At 36.9% G+C, this 22,292-nt stretch overlaps 1 pseudogene; it reads right to left on the bottom strand.

Annotated features, from left to right (window-relative positions):
• Positions 1-465: 465 nt before the first annotated feature.
• On the bottom strand, positions 466-1,329 carry LOC109678124 (tubulin polyglutamylase complex subunit 2 pseudogene; annotated as a pseudogene).
• Positions 1,330-22,292: the final 20,963 nt, after the last annotated feature.

Below are 22,292 nucleotides of genomic sequence, written 5' to 3'. Positions count from 1 at the left end.
CCCATAGCTGATTGGATCATTCTGGTGATTTTCATGGCTGGCCTATGTTGTCCTAGGGAGGATGCATTAGGCTTATTAAGAGTAAATGTGGCACCACTTCTGTTGGGCAGTGACAAGGTGAGAGGGTTCAGAAGGTGAGACATGTGGCAGAAGCCCAGGCTACAATAATAAGCACCCCACTGAACTGCTGCTGCCTTGACTACATGGCCCTCCAGCTCCACCCTAGTGAGGTCTCAGGCACAGAGAACTAAGTTCCTGATAGGCATTGAGCCTGAGACTGTGGACTGAGATGTGGTTCGACCCTCCACTAAACTGCCCGGTTTTCCACGTAGATTCTCACTGTTCTTCTAGGATTTCCATACCTGCATGGAAATCACTGCTGTGGATAGCTGGGGAATAGTGTGCTCATTTTTAGATGAGATTTCCAGGTCCAGAGTCAAGATTAGAGGTGGAGGAAGATCGGGGCTATTTCTGGCCATCTGCAAACTGCACAGAACCTTTGTGTTTTGGAATTAAGGTGTTCTTGCTCATAAACACTTTGCAGGGATCCAGCCTGTTTTCAAAGGAGTCAGTCTCTTCTGTGAGCAGGTTGTGTTGTAGGTTATGGGTTTGTACATGTTGAACCATTGCTTGGCATGTAAACTAATGCTTTATCTGGTTAAGGCATACTACCACCAGGATAGGCCCAGGTGGGTGATGAGCAGGTGACAATAGGCAGTAAATGTATCTCTGAGAATATGCTAGCAAAATACTCTGTCCAGGAACCAGGTCTCAGTGTCTCATGCTAATCCTGGTTTTTCAGTTTTGTAGACAAGGCAAACCTTACCATTCCTATTGCATTAATCCAGCTCAAATATCATACTGAAAGAATCAAAGGGAAGCTTTTCTAGCTTCTTTTCGTTGACTTCCTGTGATCATCTTCCAGGTTTGCCAGAGTTGGTGCATCAGATTGTGAACACATGAAGACTGGCTGAGCTGAGCCCATTAGGAGATGCTGGTAACTGCCATGCTGCCCAATGGAAACATGTGCTCAGCTAGCTTCACTCTCTATGACATGTGGAAGCAGTTAATCACCAGGTAAAAGTTCTTCACATCCTGAGATATCACAGTTATTTTTCCTTTTTTATTAAGAAATCCTATGACATTCAGCAGGTGGTCTATCTGTGATGGTCACTTCTGTCACAACTGGGGAAAATTCTAGGATGCAGGGGTGCCCAGGGTCAGTTAATCCAGGTGGGGTTTGGTACTGTTCAGCAGTAGGATGGCATTTCTTTCATGGCTTACATCTCTGTTCTGTGTGTAACCACAGGCTTTTACTCCCCCTGACATTGGCTAGCAGTTGGAAGGTCATTCAGAGTTTTCCTCAGGGGTCCTTCTCTTACAATCCCTCATAGTAGAATGTGCCAACCTCACCTCTCAGTGCTGTGGAGAATTTCAGATCTTATTTAAGTGGCCAGAAAAAAATGTTATTTGCTTTTACCTTACCATAAGCAACTCTCAATCCTTTAGGAATAATTACAAAAGTCTCACAAAGAAACTAGAGTTGTTGACTGATAAAGCATTAGAATTGTATGGTTATTTAGTTGCTTCTAGTCACATGTGGTTATTTAAACTTATATGAAAAAATTCATATCTGCTATTGCATCAGCCACAACTCAGGTGCTCACATCCCAGGAGATTCTGTTTTGGACAGAACAGGAATGGGGAACATTTTCACCTCAGAAACTTTTTTTTGGACAGTGTCGTGTTAGAATATTTTCATACCACTTTTCCTCAGATCAGGTAATTTTGTTGCTAGATGATAATGCCTTAACTTGGTGGGATGTAATGTTTCTTGAAAACTCTTGAGGATACAATTTTATGTGTTCTTACATCTTTTACCATGAATACCTTATTTATCTCTTTTCATTTTTAGATTCTCATAAGGTTTTTCTGCCTGATCAGTCCTCTGGAAGTTATTTTCTTCCAGTTTTGTGTTGTAATGTTCACACATTTGCCAAAATGATTTTTAAGAAGGGGAAAAAAAGAGTAAATCTGTACCACTACACATGGCACCCTGTTAAAATGAGTAAATTTACCGTTGTTATGCATCAGTTAAAACTTTAACTTAAAAAAAGATTAAACATGTATATTTAGGGGTCTGATACATGAAGCAATGAACATTTGCTATTTTTCCTATCAGAAAGGTAGAGGAGTCTATAGAAATCAACAGAGTTCAATCAAATTCAAAATTTCTTGACCTTACATTCATACACTATGCACTGTACACTATACTTTTGCTTTTTCTTTTAAAGTAGTAATTTTAAATTTTACAAATGCTTTGAAATATCAGAAACAATGCGGCCTTGCCCACAAAGGTCAACAAGACCTCCCAAGTGTGAACCAATATGTACTTCCATATTTTCCTCAAATTAATTTTATAGCCTTGACCTTTTCTCTCAGCTCTAGCTAAGTGATGCTCTCAGACAGTGCAGTGCACTCTGCAGTGCTGCTATGGTTTCATGAAGGAAGAACTCCTTCCTGTGCTAACATACAGTGATCCTGGGTGGGGGAGCTGTGATTAGACTTTATTTGTCAAGTAACACACACTGTTCATTAGGCTGGCACTGATTTGTTTGAGGGGACAAGAGGGATTGGTCTTTGGTGGTAATAGTGCTACCATGCTATCATGTCATATTCTGACATGAATTGAAATTAATTATAGCCACAGAATGGAACCTGCAGCTCTTTTAGCAAAATTCTCCCAAATGAGTCTTTTTTTTTTTAATCTCAGGGCTTCACACTTGTGAGGCACCACTCAAGCCATACCTTTTTTGCTCTAGTTATTTGTTTTTTTACTTTTTTTATTGTTCTGGGTGTGAGGGGATATATTGTGGCATTTACAAAAGTTCTTACAATGTATCAAACATATCACAGGTGAATTCACCCTCTCCATCATCTTCTTTATTCCTCTCTTCCCCCATTCCTGGAATAGTTTCAAAAGATATCATTTTTTACATTTGTATACATGTGTGCAGAGTATTTGCACCATATTCACCCTCCTGCAGGGTTCCCCACATCCTCCCCTCTCCCACAAGTAGCAACACCCCCCTTGCCAGGCAGGACCTGTTCTGCTCTCCTATTCTCCTGTTTTATAAAAATAAATAAATAAATAAAAAAATTTTGCTTATTTAAAATAGCTACACAGGGAGCTTCCTTACCTTCACGTTTATATGTATTATAGCTCTATTTGCTTCATTTCCTCTGTTTGTCTTCTTTCTACTTTAGTCCCTTTGTTTTGATGGTATCAATGGATTCAAAAATTCTGTATTCGTTCTCATGTAGAGAGTATATCAGCCATATTCCCCTTCTTCTTAACTTCCTTCTTTTACTTTCCCCCTCTTGTATGTGATTTCCCCTTAGCATGACCTGTTTTCATAATATTAATGTATTTGTATTGGGTCTATATTCCACAAATGAGAGAACACATGTGGTTTTTGGACTTCTGAAATTGGCTATCTTCAGTAAAGATGATGTTCTCAGTTTCATCCATTTTCCTGCAAATGACAAAATTTCATTCTTCTTTATTACTGAGTAAAATTCTATTGTATATGCATACCACATTTTCTTAATCTATTCATAAGTAGTGGGGCATCTTGGCTGTTTCTAAAGCTGAACTGTTGTGAATAATGCTGCAATAAACATGGGTATGCAGGTGCCTTTGTTGTAACCTGACTTACATTCCATTGTGGTTTCCATAATGGTTATGCTAATTTATATTCCCACACACAGTGTATGTTTTTCCCCATGTCCTTACCAACATTTTTTGTTCTTTGTATTTGTGTTCTTGATGGTAGCAATTATAACAAGTGTGAAGTAGAATCTTAACTTGGTTTTGATTTGCATTTCCTTTATGGTCAGAGATATTGAGCATTTCTTCATTTGGTTTTAACCATTTGGACTTCTTCCTTTAGAAAAACTCTGTTCAGTTCATTTGCCCATTTCTTCATTGGGCATTGATTTTGGGAGGGGTTTAGTTTTTTGAGCTCCCTATTTATTCTGGTTATTAATCCCTTGTCAGATGTATAGCTGGCAAAGATTTTCTTCCACTCTGTGGGTGGTCCCTTCAATTTACAGACCATTTCTTTTCTTATGCAGAAGCTTTTTAATTTCATGTAGGCCTATTTGTCCATCCTTTCTTTTAGTTGCTGTGCCAGTTGAGTTCTACTGAGGAAGTCCTTGCCTATGTTTATTAATTCCAGTGTATTCTCTACTCTTCTGTGCACTAGCTTCAAAATTTCTGGTCTTATACTTAGGTCCTTAATCCACTTTGAGTTAATATTTGTACAGGGTAAAAGAAATGAATCTAGTTTCAGTTTTCTGCAGGCAGATATCCAGTTTTCCCAGCAATATTTGTTGAAGAGGCTGTCTTTTCTTCATTGTGTGTTTTAGGTGCCTTTGCCAGGTGGGCGTAGCTGCATGGATTCATATCTGGTTCTTATATTCTGCTCCACTGGTCTTCATATCTGTTTTTGTACCAGTGCCATGCAGATTTTATTACTATGGCTCTGTAATATAGTTTGAAGTCGGATATTGTGATACCTCCAGTGTTGCTCTTTTTGCTCAGTATTGCTTGGTTATTCTCAGTCTTTTGTGCTTCCAAATGTACTTTAGGGTTGATTTTTCAATCTCTGTGATGAATGTCATTAGGATTTTGATGGGAATTGCATTGAACATGTGGATTGCTTTTGGTAATATAGCCATTTTCACAATATTGATTCTCTCAATATTGAGATCTTTCCATCTTCTGCAGTCTTCTTTGATTTCTTTCTTCAATGGTTTACAGTTTTCCTTGTAGAGGTATTTCATTGCCTTTATTAAGTATTTTATTTTATTTTGAGGCTATTGTGAGTGGAATTATTTTCCTGTATTCTTTCTCAATCTGTTCATTGTTTGTGTATAGAAAGGCCACTGATTTTTGCAAATTGATTTTGTATCCTGCTACTTTGTTGAAACTATTTATGGTTCTAAGAGTTTTTTGGGTCTTTTAGGTATAAGATCATGTTGTCTACATATAAGAATAGTTTAGCTACTTCCTTTCCAATGTGTATTCCTTTTATTTCTTCTTCCTATCTTATTGCTCTGGCTAGGAATTGAATATTGCTCTGGCTATGTTGAATAAGAATGGAGAAAGTGACACCTTTGTCTCATTCCTGACATTAGAGGAAATGTTTTCAGTTTTTCCCTTATTATTATGATGTTGCCTATAGGTTTGTCATATATAGCCTTTATTATTTTGAGGTACATTCCTTCTATTCCTAGTGTCATCAGACCTTTAATCAAGAAAGGATGTTGAATTTTATCAAAGGCTTTTTCTGCATCTATTGAGATGATCATGTGGTTTTTGTCTCTGTTTCTGTTAATTTGCTGGACTACATTTCATGATTTGTATATGTTGAACCATCCCTACATCCCTGGAATGAAACTAACTTGATCATAGTGTATGATCTTTTTTATATGTTCAAATGCAGTGTTAAATACTCAGAAAAACATATGTTATTGAAATCTCCCATCAATAGCCAACACAGTAAATAAGATAAAACAAAAAAAAAGTCTGGGTTACCCAATAGGAATGCCCTCCATTCACTAAGGAAAACCACTTACAGTTTTTTGTAACTTTCATTTCTTCATCAATGAAGTTCACTTAAATATACTACTATCATTACTGTTATGAAAAACACTACCATTTGCAGTCCTGAGCATTTGAGATCTCCAAATAACATAAAGAGAGGGTGCCTCTCCAATCTTTCAGACTACCCAGAAACTTCCTGTCACTCATTCACACAGAGAGAACTATGTTATTTTTTTGAAAGCTGTCCATCTGAAATTATATCATCTTTCTAGTTTGCCCACATTTTATTGTCTTCTCCCCCAGTCGATTTTAATCTCCATAATGCCAAGAATTTTGTCTCTTTTCTTCAGTACTTTATACCCAGTGCTTAAAAGCATTTTCCAGCATTAAGTTATACTCACTAAATATCTCCTGAATTACAAAGCTGTTCAATGATAAGACATTACTCATTTGCTCTTCGGACTTACGGGATAGCTCCATGGATTACACTGCTCCAAAGATTGCATTACTTGACAACCACATAGAAAAATGTGGAGATGATGCATTATGGGGGTCTGTAAGGAGCAAACTTAAAAATAAGCACTTAGTTCCTGATTTTGAATGTTTTTCTCTGGGTATCTCATCTTGGTCCTTTTATTTGTTAGCGTTTTTCTAAGAATTGCATAATCTATATCATTAGCAACAAGGTACCAAAAACCTATGAATATCTGGCTCATTAGCCTTCAAAACAACACAGATTCCATTGCAAAAATGTACTTCTCAATCATCTAGCCTTTATGTATAAAAAGCTACATTAAAGAAAAGCTTACAATTGCCAGGAATATTCTAGTATTTTTACCTAGATACAGATTTATCAAGATATACCTTCATAAGACAACGTGAGGCTCCTTTTGAGACAAGAAAAATGTATGTACCTAGAGGAAAAGGTATTCCTCATCATAAACATACTTAACCAGGAGGACCATGTGGAAAGGTAGATGTTCCCTGAGGAAATAAACCCTAATTTTGATAGAGGAACTAACACTGCCATTAGGTTGCATTATTCATAAGCAGGGAACACTTTCATTCCAAGAAGATGCACAGGTGTTTAAAAGCAGGATGCTACTGTACAATGAGACCAATCACTTGTGAAAGGTTGTGACATCACTGATGATTTGCAGAAATCATAAAAACACAGAGAACAGAAGAGTCATTGCTGTTTGGTATAGAATGCAAAAGAATTTCCCAGCAGTATTTGGCTCACTTAGCATCTTTAACTGTGCCACAAATACTGGGAGAAGGCCATGGTTCTAGGGAATGTAGGGGAATAAATCTGGAATTGGGAAGGGCATGTGCTTGGTATTAGGTGTCAGTGCTGTGTGGTTCCATTCTGCTGTATTCACCTGGTGAACCCTGCGTGAATTTCACATCCTATCTTAGTCTTATCTGCAAAAAAATAGGAAGTAATATCACCCTCAGAGAATTACTGTGAGCACTGACTCATAAAACCTGGTGCCAAACAGTTCTACGTTACTGCCTTTACATTAAAAACTCATGGAGACTCAAAAAAACTGAAGATTTTTGAAATGAATGATACTTTCTCATCTATTATTTCATTAATATATATCAAATTCAATCAGATTTAGCATGTTGTGAAATGTTCTATTCTTTTCCTGTTAGGCAAATGACTACCATACTATTCCATATATATATATATATATATATATATTCATCTTGTTCTTTAGTCTTTGCTAGATGTCAAGATATAAAATATATCCTGGAGGCAAAAAATATAAAATATTTAGATGCAACCATTGTGATGTTTTTACTTTCTACACTCTTTACATCTCTTGTCATTTATTTGTGTAAATTTTGATCTAGAAATATTTTTGTGTGCAAGAAATAAAAATGAGTATTTTGATTTTCCATAGATAATATCCTCTTTTCCAATTTGTTTGTTTCTGTTTTTCTCAAATGAAACCTACTTAATTACCCAAAATCCCTAATCCAATACAAGTTTATTCCCTATACTTTTCATGCTTTACATTACAGCTATAGATTATTCTTCTGAATATCTCTGACTTAGTGTCTGTTGGCACACTTTTCCCTGCTGACCAATGTCAATATCTCTGAACTTTTTTTTAAAAGGTTCCCCTTATAATTAACATCATGACATATTTCTTCCTGTGTTAAGGTTATTTCACTGAGCATAACATCTTAAAGTTCAATAGTCTTTTAGCACCACAGTACTTTAATTACTATTGCTTCTATTTTTAATAAAAAGTAAAGACATAGTTTGAGCTCCTCTTTCAACCTAGGTGAGTTTGTGGTACTCTAGAGAGCAGATATTTGATGTCATGCCAGACTTTTGACTTAGAGATCAAGATATCATTATAGGAATTCTTACTAGTGTCAGCTTTGGGTTAGGATGTTCAAGAAAATACTAACACTGGGATCAAAAAGAAAAATTAGAACACGTAATAAAAAATGTTTAAGATCTTTCAAAGTGCTGAAAATTTGTGAACAGTATCTGGGAGAAGAGGGGTTCCAAGAGTTAGGTATGACATCAGAGGCTTCTTTTAACCTTGAGGGATTTGTTGATTTCAAAAATTTGATAGAGGTATGGAGAAGCCAAGAAGAGCTTTCTCTAGACCCATGGAAACAGAGATAACAAGAGGAATTCAAGGACCCCAGAAAGAGGAGGGTTATCAGACCCCAACTTTTCTTCTTCATACCTCAAAGCTGCCAAGTTAAGTCACAGGGGATGTTATTTAGAGCTTGTTTACAAGAACGAAATGTAGCTAGGAATTACACTGATCTCTGTTTGGATAAAAGTGATCTGGAATTCTAAGTGACCTAGAGGAAGACAGCAATCTGAAAAACCTTAAACCATTTCTATAGCATGTCATTTACAATCAATCATATGGGAGGAAGTATAGCTATGAGACATATAAACAGTAGAACTAGAAAAAGGATGCAGAACACATAAATTATGAATAGCTAAACAAGAAATTAGAAAATTAGAAAATTATTCAGAAGAAAATATCCATACCGATACATGGAGAGACAAAAATGAAAAACACTAAGGAAGACAGCATAAGAATGATGTCAGATACAGTGAAAATGACTCCATATATTTCAGATCTTAGAAAGAAAAATACAGATATAAGAAGTACTAAGAGACTAAGGAAGGACACAGTCTGAAAAATACTCTAAAAATACCAATTTGAAGAGTAGAAAAGTTAAGACTAAAAGAATATGCTAGTCCAGGTACGGTGGCTCATACCTGTAATTTCAACTTCTTGGGGAGATAGAGATTGGGTAGGTCATGGTTTGAGGGCAGCTGGGATAAAAAGTTTCAAGACACAAGCCAGATGCATGCATGCAATAATACCAGTTACACAGGAGGCATGGGTAGAGGAATCACATTGAAATCTGACCCTGGGCAAAGGCACAAGACCCTAGCTGAAAAAATAATCAAAGGCAGGAGGATGGCTAAAATGATAGAGCACCTGCCAAACAAGTGCAAGGCCCTGAGTTCAAACTCCATTACTGCCAAAATACCTTCAGGCAGAGAGACAGAAAAGGAGAAAAAGATGCAGTTATGTTCTCTGCAAGATCAATAGAGATAGAAATGATGGAATAGTTTCTAAGAATTGCTGGAGGTGGAAGGCAAAAGCCCATCAATTTGAAAAACAATGTCAAAGAGAAGGATATCTCTTGACAATAAAATTAAAATAAGTACATTTTTAGCCAAAGAAAATCTGAAATTTTATCACCAATGTACCTTCAAGAGAGAAAGTAAAGGAGATGATCAGAGATTAAAATGAAGGGATTCATTAAACAATGAATATGTATATATGTAAGAAAATTTGCATTGAAATATACCATTTATGAACATATTTATATGTAATATATATTTATATATTATATAATGCATTGTTATAAAGAGAACTATTACATAACAAGAGTATAGAGTTGAGAGATGGTAAATAGAAATAATATAGTGTAAAATATTTGCCTTAATGCTACATTATATATGTGTCTGTCTGTGAATTTATAGATATATACAGTAGTAAGTTAATGATACATGCTGTATTCTTTAGGAGAAATATGAAAAAAAATGTAAAGGAATATATACTTATAAAACAAATAAAAAGGTAGGGGATAGTTTGTAACATGTATCAAATCAAGCCAAAAAAATCAAACACAAGAACATATACTAAAAAGAGCATACATTTAAAAAGAGTCTTCAAGAAGCAGGACAAATTGAAAAAACTATTAGGATAATGGAATATAATCAAAACATAAGAAATTACAAAAAATATAAATGGATTTAGTATTTAGTAGCACATCTTTCCAGATAAGTTAAAATTATTTTTAAAATGCAGCATATAGTTCTTATAAAACACACATCAAACTATAAAGATATCAAATAGGTGGTAGGAGAATGGATGGTAAAAGGGGATAGCATGTCAGTTCTAATAAAGAAAGTCATTGTAGTTCTTTTGTTGTTTTTTTTCTTGGTGGCACTGAGATTTGAACTTGGACCCTGGCACTTGCTAGGCAGGTGCTCTACCATGTCATGCCCCAGTCCTTTTAAGCTGTTTGTTATTTTTCAGATAGGGTCTTGGACTTTTTGTCCTAGACAAGCTTTGGACCTCCATTCATGAGGTCTGTGCCTCTTCTGTGGCTCACTCCTGTGTACTCTTCCAGGGAAGGGCCAGCAGCAAGGACAGTGGTCAGTGCCTAGCTCTTGGGGCATGGAGGAAGGTAAACATGGTGGCAAAGCATGGGAAAATCATCCACTGTGAACATGAATCCTACCTCAAAAACTTGCAAACTCAATGCTCTCAGTCTTGAATAATCAATCTCATTATACAAATGAGTACTCGCCAAAGAGCAAAACCTTGGACCAATTTGGAGTATGTTACACATAAACATGGAAATGTCTCAGTGAAATGGTCTGTATAGCTATCGTAACCAAACAAAAATGCCTTTTTTCAAAACGAAGGGCAGGATGGTTAAACAGGTCCTGTGTGGAGGTTATACCAGTCAGAGGGGGGAGGATATAAGGAAAGGTGGTAAGAAAGTGAATATGGTGGAAATATTATGTCAAATGAAAAAATGAGACCTGTTGAAACTATTCTAAGAAGGGGGAGGGGAGGGTAAAAGAGAATGATGGAGGGGGTGAATTTAGCTAAGATGTATCATAAGCACTTTTGTATATGTCACAATGCACCACCAGTGCAACAATAATATGATAATAAAAATAAAATTGTTTAAAAGACCTTGCTCATTTGGTTCACTTACGAATTGTGTTATCCCATCTTCTCCCCAGTCTGCTGACTCTCCAAGCCCTTACTCTCTTTCACTGCTTTTTTCCATCCAACGGTTGCTTTTTAAGAATACTGCCCCTGTATTTGTCACATGCAAGCCTCCCTGTGTGTTTTATAAACTTCACAATCTCAGGTGTGTATTGACTATGGAAACCTTTCCACTGCCAATTTCTTCTTCCTGCTGGCTCTGCAGAGGGTGGCATTAGGCATGAATCTGGTGATATGAAGAGAAGAAAGGAGGACATTGAGCATCTTTCACTAGAGATATATTATTAAATATTTCAAATGAGAAATACCTAATGCTCTGAGAAAAGCCTCTCTTCTGGGCTTTGTGATAGTCACATACATCCACTAAGGATACACTCACTCCCCCTTTCCTCAATAAGTTACATTTTAAAGGGTTTCTAGTGACTGACTTTGGCCAGATCACTTTCCCTGATCCATAGATCCCTTCTGTGGCCACAAACAGGAAATACCATCTCATTTCCTTCAACATTGACCATTCCCTTCTCTTATGTAATGTGATGTGATAAGTCTCACCTAAGGAAGTGAAAACATACAGAACACAGGGAGAAATAAACTTCTCCTTTAGCGTGGTGGGGAAGGAGAGCCAGGAGGTAAAACAGGGTCATAGTATTGAGTGTTACAGGACTGCAAGTCTGTATCAAACACCTAACACTTGTTAGACACTTGAATTATGGAGAAAAGTATTTGGCATGTTGTGCCATTCCAAGTATATTGTTTGGTATTTACTTCTAACTTGTGACCACACTAAGCAAAGTAGTCATGTGCTACCTGTGATTGACTTGTACATCTCCCTGGTTAAGAGGAAGGATAAATCCAAGGGTCAGATCAAGAAGATAAAATGTGAAATGTTCTTAACTTCCTTCTTTTACTCTCCCTCTTTCATATGTGACCTCCCGTTAGTGTGACCAGTTTTTGATAATACTGATTGTATTTGTATTAGGTTTCTATTTCACATATGAGATAAGATATGGGAACTTTGGCTTTCTGAACCTGGCTAACTTCACTTAACATTACGTTCTCCAGTTCCACCCATTTATCTGCAAGTGACAAAATTTCATTCTTCTTTGTGGCTGAGTAAAATTCCATTTGTATAAGTACCACATTTTCTTAGTCCATTCATAAGTTGTGCGGTATTTTGGCTGTTTCCATAGCTTGGCTATTGTGAATAATGATGCAATAAACATGGGTGTGCAGGTGTCTTTATTGTCACCTGATGTACATTCCTTCAAGTATATCCCAGGAGTGGTATTGCTGGGCCACATGGTTGAAAATGGAAAACTGAGACCTGTTGATACTATTCCAGGAATGGGGGGTGGGGAGGGTGAAGGAGAATGATGGAGAGTGTGAATTCAAGTATGATATATTGTAAGAACTTTTATAAATGTCACAATGTGCCCCCAGTAAAACAATAAAAATAAATAAATATATAAATATAGAACAAAATGAAAATGTGAAATCCATGAGCATTATATTGCTATTAGGTCAGTAGAAGATGATAAGTGTCAAGAATGAGAGGATGGGCAGTATGGCTGTTGAGAAGGCCAAAGGTTGTGGACAAGCTTAGGCTGGAAAATTCAAGGATTTGATGGTGAACACAAGGTAGAAAGTGAGTATGAGTTCAAGAAAAGCTGGACCCTTCTGTGTGGTTTCTGTCTAGCATAACTTCTGGTATGTGAAAGAACAAAACATTGAAGGCAGGCTAAGAAGGAGATTTGTGGAGAGTGAGATGTGATTTGGTTTTAAATAACTGAAATTTTAGGAAAAAAGAGTGTGACATATCTAGAAATTCTAGATTGCCTTAATCACCATTTTTCATATATTTCAGAAATTTCTTGGTTTTCAAAAATTCAGTTTAATAATGAAAATATATAAAATATTGTATCATATGTACCCATACAAACATCTATGTAACTTTTTATTTTTCTAGTAACTGGCAAGTCATTTTGTCAATTTTTAATTCTGTATAATTATTGTAGAGTAAGAAAAATGGCAACCAGAGATAGTGAGTGTGACCATGTTGAGTTCAAATTGTGATTTCAGTTGAGGAACTGATCCATACAATTTTTCCTCATTTCAGAGTAATACTCTTCAATATTACTATTTCTGGAGTTGAATTTCCTTCTACTTTTGTGGCACCATTTTGCAAATTAGAAAATTCATTTTTGCTTTATTCATATAAATTCAAATTCAATTACCCATCTATGCTAGCCATCTTCTTACTATCTGTTGAATTTATTTGTCATCTTTAATAAAGGTTATGATAAAAATCAATAGATGGCTTGCTTGTAATTTCTAAGATCTTTGAATCTGAGCTCAAACTAGTCATACATAATGTTTTATTACAGATGAAGGAATATTTTCATAAAGAGGAATTCAATTTGAAAACTATGTATCCACTACATTATGAAGGGTATGAAATTATTCTCTGATGTTAAAGTAAAAAATGCTATTGTGTATATCTTCACTATGGTTGTCAAATGAGTCAGCTAACCCATCACTGTAGTGTCATGCCAATATCCTTCCAAAATTTATCCTTAATATGGTGACATTCACAAAAGATTATCACAAAAATCACAAAATCAAGTCCATATTCAGTTTATTGTCAGGGAACATAACTTCTTCCGTATATATTCATGAAGTAAATTATTTCTGATTTATAGAACACACTAGTACATGAACACTAATACAAAGTATAGTCCTGAACCCACTTCCAAGAAGCCCAGAGTGACACACACACACAAAGAAAAAGAAAGAAGTAAATTCAGAAAATGTCAGTAATAGAGAAAGATATAAAACTGCAAGGAAAATTCTCTTCCTTTCTCCAATTTCTAAACCTGTCTCCAAAAGTCAATACAGACATGAATTTTTTGTTAAGTTTTTGGTGGTACTGGGGTTTGAACTCAAGCCTTCATGCTTGGTAAACAGACACTCTCCCACTTGAGCCTCTCCACCAGCCCTAGGCATGGATTTTTGTCATTCCATTCATAAATATACCTCCATACTTATATAAATAAGTATTTACTGATATATGGATGTATACCATTATTACTCATTTAACAAATAATATCATACTATGCACATTTGTGTATTTGCAAGGAGACATAGCTCTTGCTTTAGAACAGTTTATTCTGGGTTGCTATTATAGATTAACAATTTGAGGAAACAGAATTCCAGAATGGGGATACTAGTGATTTCCAGGATCATGTTTTCTTTAAAATTAAAAGGGATAATTTTTAAAAATAACTTGATTTCTAACATTCAAAGGTTTTCCAAATATTGCTTCTTTTTCTAGTATACCTTGCCCCTTCTTAATATACAAACCTGTAAGTGCAGGTGATTTGAATACATTACTGAGAAATAATGCAATACCATAAGTTTTTCATAAACAAGAAGAATCCTTGCTGCAAATATCTTCCTAAAATTACTCTATTTTAGCATTTCTGGTTTTTACTCATCTATCATTTTCCATTTTGCATTTGAACATAATTGTCTAGTCTCAGAAATTTTGCTTATTGTCACAAGACTTCACTCTTGCCTATGCAAGGACTGATCAGGTAGAAGTATTCTGAGGGTTACCTTTGAACATTAATATTGCTACAAAGTACTTTTTATAGGTTTATATAATCTCTGCTGAGTAGCTGTGTACCCTGTGGATATCTCCCTGAATATTTAGGACAAACTCTCTGTAGTGGGTTTACTGAGTCAAGAATGTGAGTCCCCATGTTACAATCCATCAGAGACTTTGATGTAGGTATAGACATTGCTGATGTTTTTCTTGTTGAACAGTTTCCATCTATGAATAATGCACAAACCACTGCTTGCCAAGAAGAAAAAAGAATAATGCCCCTGTGAAATGAAATACATGGATAGACTGGAAAGAGGAGACTTTGAGATGTCTTAGTGGGGTAAAATACTTAAAATAAAATAATATAACTCCTAATGATATTACATGAAATTTTACTAAAGAGGAAAGGAAGAAAAAAAGAGAAGGTAGACATTCATAATACTGCTATGAGGAAAAAAAACCACTAAAAACAGTTTGCAGTTCAAGGCAGAAGGCAGATGTAGGGATGATTTAAGGGTCACAGTCTGTGTTGTGGACTGAATGTGCTTCCCCAGAATTCATGTGCTGAAGCCTCATTCCTAAGCTGATGGTATTTGGAGGTGACTAGGTGATAAGGTGATGAGAGTGGAGCATCTATAATGAGTTTGGCACTCTTCAAGATTAAGACACAGCAAGAAGGAGGCCATCTTTAGGCTGGGAAGGACCTTCACCAAGAACAGAACCTTGGTCTTCCAGTCTCCAGAATGATAAGAAACCACTCAACATGGCACCAAGGCTGGGTGCTGGGAGTATATAACTTGGAGAAAACTCATGGAAGATCAAATACTCTTGTCAATCTCTCGTGAACTTGGCTGTTCACCCGTGATACACAAGTGAAACCCAGGACACGAGACAGGCTGGGCAAAGATTGTCTTGACATGACAGAATGGACCTAAATGATGCCTTCAGCAGATGGTCCCAGCACTCACTCAATGTCCCCTTAGAAAATGCTGTGAGAGAAATGAAATGAGGTTACAGGACTGACCGTTGGATCCTGAGACCCTAGGAAATATGGTGTGATTCTTTAAGTTTTCTAGCAGTGGATATTCCCTATGAATTTAAACAGTTTGCTAAACAGAACAGGGAGAGAAGATTTGGTTCCAAAGGAATGAAGCCTGCAAAAGAAGGAAGACAAGAGAGAGAAGAAGATAGTAGTGAAGCCCAAGGTCAATTCCACATCACTGCCCTGACTCTCCCAAGTACAGCAACAAATATGTCCGTCCAGCAGCCTGACCCTTGTTTCTAGAATGTTCTGCTCACTCTACTTTTAACAGAATCAAACAATGCATAGTGTGATGCAGGTTGGAATTGCCTCTGACTTGTCCCTTAATACTTCCCCAAACAGGTGGCCCTCAAATAACAGGTGACACTCAAATCGATACAGCTCATATTAGTTTGGGCAGTGAGTGAGCCAGTTTCCATTACTGTGACAAAATACCTGAGGTAATCAACTGAAAAGGAGAAAGGGCTTATTGTGGCTCATGGTTTCAAGATTTCCGTTTGTGGTTCACGTGGCTCTGTTGCTTTGGACCTATGTTGGCACAGTGCACCATGGCAGCCGTATGTGGCAGAAGAGACCTGTTCACCTAATGGCAACCAGTAATCAAATGAAGAGACAGGCTGGGGACAGGGTCACAATATCTCCTCTCTGGGCATTCCCAGATGACTTAAGCTCCTTCTACTTAGCCCCACCTCTTGAATGTCATAGTAGATCATGGAATGGGGCTAAGCCTACAGCAAGCAATGTGAACAACAGAGATTTATTGGTCATAGTTGTGGAAGCTAGGAAGTCCAAGATCAAGGTACTAGCAGATCCACTTTTGGGTGAGGACCCACACAGCTGTGTCTTCAAATGGTAGAGACTGACAGACAAAAAGCAAATGGTGTCTCTTCTTATAGGGGCACTAACCCCATGCATGAGGGATCCATCCTCATGAGCTAATCACCACCTAATGCCCCAACTCCTGGTACTATTAACTTGAAGTCAAGATTTCAACATTTGAATTTTGTGGGGAAATGTTTAGTCCATACCACAGTTTCTGCACAGTGTGACCATTATATCTTTACTGTTCTGTTTGCAAAAGAAAGGGTTGGATTTCTTCATGAAGATATGTCCAAATGACACACGTACAACAAGGGAAAGAATTCTGGAGGTGGCTTTTGTATTGCTGTCACAAGGATGAGTAAGAATTGCACGGATACACTCCCAGGCTTTGTGCTGGCAAGATGCTGGACTCCAAAGCAAGATGATGTGAGACACTGGATATTCTTTTTACCTTACTCACCATGACCTCTGTCTCCCCTTTAAAAGCTGATAGGGAAACACAATAAGAGCTCTAAAATTTCTTTCACCAAGAAAGATACAAAGACAGAAAGACAAAGGACATGTTTTCTCTCATATGGAAGATAGATGTAAAAGATAAATTTATACACAAATATAAACATGATCATATATAAACTCATATGTAGAACACATTTATAACAGTGGAACTGCTCTATGGAACTCAGGGATGGAGGGAAAGGAAAAGAGAATGATAAAGTGTTAACAATATCATAAAACACCACATCTGTGCACGTAGAAGATATAACGATGTGTACTGAAAGCTGTTGAATAATGGGGGTTAGGAGGGAAGGAGTAAGGGAGAGCAATGGAAGGGGTTGAACTGATTAAAGTAAAGTAGACTCACAGTGGGGACACATTGAGAAACCCCTTTGAACATTGACTTTGGAATTAAAGATGAAGGACAGAACTGTAAAATAGGTCCTTTCACATGTGGCAGGGGTCAGGGTGAATGAAGAAGATGAAGGTGAGGTAACACGGTTGATGGACTTCATATATTTATATGAAATAGAACAAAGAAACCTCTTGTAATTGCTTTAAGTGAGGTGAGGAGGGTGCTGACTTGGGAGATGGTAGGAGAGACCTAACCAATGTGCAATGTAGCGCTACTGGGAATTGTCACAATCAATCCCTCTGTACAATGGTGGGGAAAAAAAGAAAGCCAGGCTCTGGTGGCTCACACCTGTAATCCTAGCTACTTAAGAGGCTGAGATCAGGAGGATTGCAGTTTAAGACCAGGATGAGCAAATAGTTCTCAAGACCACATCTCCAAAATAATCAGAGCAAAATGGACTAGTGGTGTGTCTCAAGTGGTAGAGTGCCTGTTCTGCATGTGTGAAGCCCTGAGTTCAAACTCCAGTCCTACCAAAAAAACCAGAAATGTACAAAGTTGAGAAAAATGCAATGGTCTAATTTTTTTGAAACCTGTTTGTGACCTTTGAGGATAATATAGCTAAATGCTAAAGTGTGCGAATAATGTGCAAAACTCTAACAAAACAGGAGGTTAAAATGCCACGAAAGTACTTTCACAGCATTGGTTTTTTCCATTAAAATAAAATTTCCATGGCATGGTGTTTTAATCAAAATTACACTAGGAAACTAAAATGAAATCATCAGACTGTAGTCAGTTTATTTATTTAACCAGAGGACCTCACCAGTTTCCAGCAATTCTGTTTCATTGTAGTATCTTGCTGTGTGTCATGTTGAATATGAGAGATGCAGCTGGAGATGAAATTATCTGTAACCATGTCAACTTAATAGCATTTATTTACAATTCAAGTTTTCTTTTCTGGCACTTTATTCATTCTAAGAATACAATATGGTAATTTTAACTAAGGACTGTGTATTGAGTTGAATTTTAAGAAGTGCTGATCGTTCAGTCAACAAGTCATGGATTTCTGAGCATGGATGTGCCAGAAGGAGCACTTGTACACAACTGAACCTGGGAGAGAGAAAGAATTGTGGATAGTCAAGCTATGGAAATAGCCAAGATGCTCCACTACTGATGAGTGGATTAAGAAAATGTGGTATTTATATGCAATGGAATTTTATTCAGCCACAATGAAGAATGAAATTTCGTTGTTTGCAGGTAAATGGCTGGAAATGGAGAACATCATCTTAAGTGAAGTTAGTCAGGTTCAGAAAGACAAAGGTTACATTTTATGTGGAATATAGACCCCCATAAAAATATAGCAATATTATGAAAAACAGGTCATGCTAAGGGGAGATCATATATGAGAGAGGGAGGGTAAAAGAAGGAAATTAAGAAGTTGAAAATGGTTCATGCACTTTCTATACAAAATGAATATAGAATTTTTACACTGATTGAAACCGCCATAAGAAAGAGACTAAGGGAGAAAGAAGAAAAATAGAGGAGATGAAGCAAATTGGACTGTAATACATATAAACATGGAAATGCCACAGGATACTCCCTGTGTAGCTGCCTTAAACAAATAAAAATGTCATTTTTGTCTTCTTCTTCTTTCTTATGCAAAAATTAAAGAATAGGAGGGCTGAACCCCCTGGGAGGTCAGTAATGGTGGGAGGGAAAGGAGGTGGGGAAAGGGTGAAGGAGGGTGAATATGGTGCAATACTGTGTATACATGTGTGTAAATGGAGAAATGAGACCTGTTGAGACTATTCCAGGAATGGGGGTAGGGAGGATAAAGGAAAATGATGGAGGGGGTGAATTCAAGTATGATATATTTGTCATATTGTAAGAACTTTTGTAAATGCCACAGTGTACCTCCACCCAGCATGGGAATAAAACAATTAAATAAATAAAAGAACATATTGTGGGAAAAAAAGATGCTTAGCTCATTTTGCCCTCTCAAGACTGAAACTGACCAATTGCTTTGGACTAGGTGTCATTGCCTCCATGACACAAAAGCTAGTGGGTCCTTTTAACAGGTGAGAAACTGACAACTGGGCTCTTGGGAGTGAATAATCTCACACTGGGAATGCTAACAATATTCACTTTAGAAAACCATTGCTTTGAGCATAATACTTATATCTATCTGCAAAGAACATAGAGTCACTTTTTTAAAATCAGAACAGCTTCATCCTTGTCATTGCTTCTCAGCTGTTTCAGAACCCTGTGCTCTCCAACACAGATGTGGGGAAGTTCATCATTTGTGGGGATTTTCTGTGCCTAAAGATGCAATGAAAGAAGTCTAAACTCTGTGTAATCCCATTACAAAGCTACCTAGTCAAGAGCAGGCTGGGGCTGATCCCACTCAAGCATCTCATCCCCAGCCTTATGTGGGACAATAGTCTCCTCCTGCTTCTTTGTTATTTAAAAAATGCAGGATGCCTTTGGATGTGAGAATACCTACAGTGCCTGTTGGGATGAGAATGTTAAACCTGTATTGGATGTGTTATGCAGAAAGCACTGTCAGCGACATCTGAACTCGCTCATGCCAGAAACAGTCTCAGATAACAAAACCAAAAGTTCTATAGCAATAAGAGAAAGATAACTCTTCATTTTAAACTTTTAAAAGAATAACTATCCTATATCATAATAATATGGAGGCTGAGAAAGAAAGTGATCTTAAGGAAGAGCAAGAGAGAGAAAGAGAAAAGGAGGAGGAGGAAGAACAGGAAAGAAGGAAGGAAAAAATGACAGAGACCTCAATTTTATGTGGACAGCAAAATCTTGATTTAAAAAAAGGTAGTACAAAAGTAAACCATAATTCCTACTTAAAATTTATATATGAATATTCTCTTGAAGAAAATGGAAAACAGAACACAGCAATAAATGGCCTCATCTCCTGGTGTTTACACCTTGTGAAATGCCCACTCTCTCCTCCAAGTTTGGACGAATTCAGTGACTTCTTTACCATAACACATAGCACAATAGAAGTAACCACAAGTCCTTTAATGATTAGGGCCAAAAAAAAAAAAAATCCACGACTTTTGTCTTAGGAGACTTCTCCCTTGATAGGTGCCAGCTGCCATGCTCTTGGCTGAACTGGAGAAGCCCACATGGCAAGGCATGTTGATAGCCTTTGCCCGACAACCATGTAGGAACAGAATCCTGCCGAGAATCACTTGTGAGCTCAGAAGATCTTCCTCCATTCCAGTTTTCAGTGCCTATTGACACCTCTATTGTAACCTTAGGAGTAATATTGAGACAGAGACACTCAGCTAGTATGTGTCTGGGCTCGTGACCCACAGAAACTGTGAGCTAACTCATGGTTATTGTTGTAAACAACAAAGTTTTAAGACAATTTGCTATTCAGCAAAAGATAATTAATGTAGGAAATTAGCTTGTTTTCTCCATGACAACTAAATTTAACTTATAGGAATTCAAATAAGAAAGGAAGAAGTCAAACTATCCCTATTTGCAGATGAAATAATCTTATATCAAAAAGATCCAAAAACTCCTAGACATCATAAACACCTTCAGTGAAGCCGCAGGATAAAAAATCAATTTACAAAAATCAGCAGCCTTTCTACATACCAACAATGAACAGACTAAGAAAGAAATCCATTTACCATAGCCTCAAAAAATAAAATACCCAGGAAAAAATTTAACAGAGGAAGTTAAAGATCACTACAATGAAAACTATAAACTACTGAAGAAAGAAACCAAAGACTACAGAAGGTGCCAGTATCTCCTGTGCTCACAGATTGGCAGCCATAATAAAAATGGCTATACTACCAAAAACAATCTACAGGTTCAATGCAATCTCCATCAAAATTTCACTGACATTTATCACAGAGATTGAAAAATCAACCCTAAAGTTCATTCGGAAGCACAAAAGACCAAGAATAATCAAGGCTATTCAGCCAAGGCTGAGCAAAAAGGGCAATGTTGGAGGTATCACAATGCTGAACATCAAACTACACTACAGAGCCATAGAAATAAAAACAGCAAGGTACTGGCACAAAAATAGATAAGAAAACCAATGGAACAGAATAGAAGACCTAGACATGATTTCACACAGCTACACCCACCTGATTTTTGACAAAGGCACCAAAAACATATAATGGAGAAAAGACAGTATCTTCAACAAATGTTGCTGGGAAAACTGGATATCTGCCTTCAGAAAACTGAAATTAGATCCATGTCTTTTACCCTGTACAAACATCAACTCAAAGTGGATTAAGGACCTAAATATAAGACCTGAAACATTGAAGCTAGTGCAGGAAACAGCAGGGAATTAACTGGAACGAATAAGCATAAACAATGACTTCCTAAATAGAACTCAAATGACTCAGCAACTAAGAGAAAGTATTGACAAATGGGATTACATGAAACTATGAAGCTTCTGTACAACAAAAGAAATGGTCACCAGATTTATGAGTCTGGGAGAAAATCTGCCAGCTATACATCTGACAAGGGATTAATAACCAGAAAAAACAGGGAGCTCAAAAACTAAACTACCCCAAAATGAATGACCCAATGAGGAAATGGGCTAATGAACTGAGCAGAGTTTTTTCAAAGGAAAAAGTCCAAAAAAAAAAAACCATGAAGAAGTGCTCAATGTCCCTGGCCCTAAAGGAAATAAAAATCAAAACCAGGTTAAGATCAAAACTATTCTCACTCCTGGTAGAATGGCTATCATCAAGAACACAAACAACAGCAAATATTGGCAAGGAAATGGGGAAAAAGGAAACCTCATACACTGCTGGTAGGAATGTAAATTAGTACAACCACTATGGTAAACAGTATGAAGGCTGTTCTCAGAATAGAACTGAAAATTGAACTACCATCTGCTCCAGAAATACCACTCCTAGGAATATAATTAAAGGAATACAAGTCAGGTTACAATAAAGGCACCTGTACACCTATGTTTATTGCAGCACTATTCATAATAGCTAAACTACGGAAACAGCCAAGATGCCCCACTACTGATGAATGGGTTAAGAAAATGTGGTATTTATGTA

This window comes from Castor canadensis, chromosome 2 (genome assembly GCF_047511655.1).
Source record: "Castor canadensis chromosome 2, mCasCan1.hap1v2, whole genome shotgun sequence".
Lineage (NCBI taxonomy): Eukaryota > Metazoa > Chordata > Mammalia > Rodentia > Castoridae > Castor > Castor canadensis.
This window is presented reverse-complemented; position numbering and strand designations above follow the sequence as displayed.